Genomic DNA, 5,251 nt, shown 5'->3' with positions numbered 1-5,251 from the left:
CTTTCTTCTCAGAGGGGAACTAAAAAAAGTTAGTTCCCTTACGATATTTATATATATATATATAGGGCTGGGCAAGTTAACGCGTTATTATTGCTCATTAACTCATTAATTCATGAATTCATTAACGCCGAAAATGATTTTATCGCACATTAACGCAGTTTTTATTATTGTAAAAGTCTGTTGCTCACATGCTTTTATTTTGTAAAAGTCTGTTGCTGACTGCTTACAGGAACCGAAAAAGAAAATAACTCATTTTTTTTTTTTTTTAACTCTAATTTTCTTATCACCGGAGTACTTCCAATCTGAAATATCACCTAAATGCATACACAGAGTTGATACAAGCAAATCATTCAACGAAACAAACAGTGGCGCGAGGCTTCGGCAGACTACATTAGATGTAGCGTGTGGGAGAAGTATAGATAAACAAAGGCAAAAGAAGCTAACAGATGCCATAGCATATCTATATCTATATATACACTACCGGTCAAAAGTTTGGGGTCACTTAGAAATTTCCATTCCAGACAGAATACCAGCAGAGATCAGTTGCATTGTTTTTTTTAATCAGGGCAGCAGTTTTCAGATTACATTATGTGCTTACATAATTGCAAAATGGTTCTCGACTGTTGTAGAAAGAAGTGGCTGAAGAAATGCTTGAAATTCCATGCTTTTTGGTCTAAACGTCATACCCAAATTAAAAGTGGTACAGCTCCCATATACTTTGACACTTAGGGGTGTGCCTGATATCATTGGAAAGGAAACACTCAAGTTGTGTCACGGTGATTCTAGGCCTTACTGACACAGAGTTACAGAGGCTAGAATGGAGATTTTTTATTTCCGTCCAAGTTATAAATCTGTAAAATGATTAAAATACACTGCTGTAAACACATCTGACAGGTGACAGACAACACAGCATTAGCCACGTCTCAGCTTACTACAGAAAAAAATTCAGAAGCTAAAAGACTCAAAAACGGATTTTATATGAATTCTTTTCTACAAATATGTCTGTGCGTTTTTTTATTTCTATTTGAAAAGTGCAAATAAAAAAGCCAAAAAACTACAAAATACAACACTTCTCGAATACACAAACAAACCCACATCAATCACCTTTCCAATGATATCAGGCACACCCCTGAGTGTCAAAGTATATGGGAGCTGTACCACTTTTAATTTGGGTATGACGTTTAGACCAAAAAACATGAATTTCAAGCATTTCTTCAGCCACTTCTTTCTACAACAGTCGAGAACCCTTTTGCAATTATGTAAGCACATAATGTAATCTGAAAACTGCTGCCCTGGTTAATAAAAACAATACAACTGATCTCAGCAGGTATTGTGTCTGGAATGGAGTGGAATGGAAATTTCTAAGTGACCCCAAACTTTTGACCGGTAGTGTGTATATATATATATATAAAACAAACAGGATAACATGAATGCCCTGGCAGTGGCAATACGCTTTCATTTTGTATTTGCTTTGATTATATTGTTTAAGTTGAGATTTACGCTAAATATTTGATTTAACTGCTACTGTATAAACAAAATACTGATGTTATGTGTTTGCAGAACAAATGTTATGGCACTTTCGTTCATATGGCAGAACATTTAAAAATTGAGCTATACACTACTTTTGAATTCATTATTGGATTTTGCGTATAACAATGCGATTGTTATCACGATTAATCAGGGAAATCATGCGATTAATCGCGATTAAAACTTTTTTATATATATATATATATATATATATATATATATATATATATATATATATATATATATATCTATATACACACAAAAAAAATCTGTGATGATAAAAGACAGGACAAGAGCAACAGCATCATAAAATTGTGTGTCAATATAATATAAACAAACATTGAACAGGTCATATTGTCCCTATTTGGTTCCTATCAATAATAATAATAACAATTGACACATTTTTGTTACTGAACTAAACTTAAGATACTTTTTTTCACGTTTTCTTGCGATATTTAATTTCCTAAACATGGCCAATTTCGTTGCGAATCTTTTTTTCCATTTTTTTTTTTATTATTTCAGAAATGTATGTTATTTACATATTACATGACATTTTTACAAACACATTTGAGGACAAGACAAAAAAGCCTGCTGTCAGTGAGAAGGGCAGGATAACAGTGAACACTTTTAGACAGGCCAATATACCAATATGTGGTTTGATGTGTTTGTGGTATTGTTTGTATTATTGTTCCTATTTCTAAATTTTCAGACTTTAAAAGCCCCTTTGTAAAATAAATTACTGGTGTAAAGAAAGTTCATTCTTTAACTTGGAAATAGTAGTTTTCTATAGATAATGTTAAAGAAGCTATCTGTAAACTTTGAAGGTGGCAGCATCTGGAGGTAACATTTGTCAATAGTGGCTGCTTGGCTTCACGTCAAAGTAAGCGCTCTACAGATATTGAGCGTCACTGAAGGATATCTTTTCTTGTAAAATGTCTGGTGTAATCATTGCAAGGATTGGTATTGTCAGGAGTTTAATAACCAGTGGGAAAGTTTTGTCACCGTGGCATCCTTAGCTAAGTTAACACAGTGCTGTGTCGGTGCTGGATTTACCAAAACTCGGCTCATTTTGACCCAATGATTTTTAGTGTATACTTTCTCACCTCCACACCCTTGGCAAATCACTGTGTTAAGGGGGCGTGTGTAAGTTCTATTACATAACATGGCAAGATTTGTCCCCCCAAATTCAACATTGGAAAGGCATGAGGGGAGGGGGTTTGCAGACGCTGTTCAAAATAGGGATAGACCGATTATCGGCCCTGGCCAATTAACGGACCGTTTTTTGGCAGTATGCAGATTATCTGTGTTGGCGTTTTATTTGCCTGATAACTGATAAAGTTAATGAATTAAAAGTGTTCTACTTTGACTCCGCTACAGCTCTGTGTCTGTCCCTCTGCTTCGGTTTCACTCACCACTGAGTCTGACATAATGTCCCCCCCCCAACACTATCGGACTATCTCTTACTGGGTATTATGTTGATAGTTTCTAATTTATTATATAATTGCTTAAAACATTTAAACAAAGTTTTGTGTTGGTGTTTTAACATTCCAAAATCTTAATTTTCTCTGTAAATGCATATTGGTTCCAAATATCGGTTTCATTAACTACTAATAATCGGTATCAATATCGGCCTTGAAAACCCAGTATTGGTCAATCCCTAGTTCAAAACACTTGATTTGAAGCATTCCAAGGCCTGACCCCTCACCTGAGACCAATTTCCCTTGAGATGCAGCTCCTACTGTAGGCAAAGCTCTCAATTTACCTGACGATTTCCATTCCAACCCTCATCTACATTCATGAGCTTTGGGTACTGACTGAAAGAATGAGAATGCTGATTCAAGTGGCAGAAATGAGCTTCCTTCTCCCGTAGAGACAGGATAAGGAGTTCAGATATTCAGAAGGAGCTCCTCCTTCGCATTCCCTGATTAGTATGCCCACTAGCCACCCCCATATGGAGGTTTGTCACGCACGTCCAAATGGAAGGAAACTCTGGGTCACGCCCAGAACACACTAGAGGGATTACATAGCCCATCTAGTCTGGGAATGCCTCAGGATCCCCAGAAACTGAAGGACGTGGATGGGGACAGGGATGTCTGGGCTACTAGCCTGAAGACACTGTGACCTGCACCCAGATAAGTGATGTACACTGAGATTTGCAAATCTAATAGGACTTTTATAATGAAAAATGTTAATTTATGGCTTCAACAGAAAGCATCTCAACTCTCTATGAACTGACTTTTGCTATACTCACACTATTGAGTAGTCTGTTTTTTCCTATAGTCTGAGGCTGCTCGCCATAGCAGAGCCATGGTCGCTGTCTTCATTTATCATAGACCAAATCTCAATGTTTGTTTACAATAACTTTCTGGTAGAAAACACTTTTACTGACATTAGGTTAGAGAGCTAATTGCCTAAAGAAAATGACACCACCCAAACTAGCAGTCAGTCCGACTGGCGGTGGGATGTTGCTGTTTTTAACACTAAAATTGTTTTCTCAAAGCAACACAGTACAGACAGTAAGCATAGCAGAAACGCTCGGACCATCGTGTTTAACTATATAGCTTCAAATGTTACAGTTACGGCTGAAAATTACAACGGGAATAAACAAGTTTGTGGATTTCACATACAGTATCTCCACAATTCAAATCAACTGCCATTTGTCTACCCGGAAGTGATTTTTGTGTTAGCGGGATGTCACAGTTTTACAGTGTTACATTCTTTTTTAGGGGCATTTTAGGCCTTTATTTCCATAGGACAGATAAGGACATGAAAGGGGAGAGAGAGGGGAAATAACATGCAGCAAAGGCCCGCAGGTCGGAGTCGAGGAGTAAACCTCTATATGCAGTACCAGTCAAAAGTTTGGACACGCTTTCTCATTCACTTGAATGGGAAAGCGTGTCCAAACTTCCGACTGGTACTGTATGTGCACCTTCTCTACCAACTGAGCTAACCCAGCCACTGGTCTCAATTCTTTCATCATTTATCTCATCATCTTCTTGTAACCTCCCAGCCTATCATATAACAGGAAACTCTGAAACCTGTCCTGTGCAGCACATGTAACATCAGAATCTATGGTGAGGCTTGTGTCCTCCTTATCTCAGACAGTTATCAATATTCCTCTCACATCAGCCTCCCCCCTCCCCCCCACAAGGGAGTATCCATTATCTAGATGGATCCCAGGGGACCAACTCCATCAGAAGGTCACAGCAGTGTTCATGCAACCCAACTCTCCGCATAGAAAGCAATTCAGCTACTTGATATCAAGCTATTTTTCAAAAAGTACAACCAGAATTGAGATAACTTCTGTTATGAATTGGCACTATATACAACTGACTTGAAACTTCCTTAAGTTTTCCAGCATTTCTAAACCAGTGCCATAGCTGTTTTTTGTAATGTAGTCAATGTGAAAAGAGTTAATTTTATTTTTTATTCAAAAAAGTGACACATGTATAGAGTAATGGAGGAACTGTCAGACTTTGACAGCTTTATTTGAGTTTTAATTCATTTGAAGAAGACGCTGTGGATATCTGTGGCTCAAACACAAACTGAAAAATGTTACCATGCTGAAATGTGTTTATGTGTGTAACTACTTTATACCTTTTTAATTAAACATTAAGTTTCAACATACACTGAAATTAGCATTTTCAATTGCCTAGCATAGTACTGTAGCTGCCATGAGTTTGTGTTTATATACATTGCGCCATATGCTATGTGCTTAATTTAT

The sequence above is a fragment of the Perca flavescens genome, chromosome 14 (assembly GCF_004354835.1).
Source record: "Perca flavescens isolate YP-PL-M2 chromosome 14, PFLA_1.0, whole genome shotgun sequence".
NCBI lineage: Eukaryota > Metazoa > Chordata > Actinopteri > Perciformes > Percidae > Perca > Perca flavescens.
Note: the sequence above shows the minus strand (reverse complement) of the source record.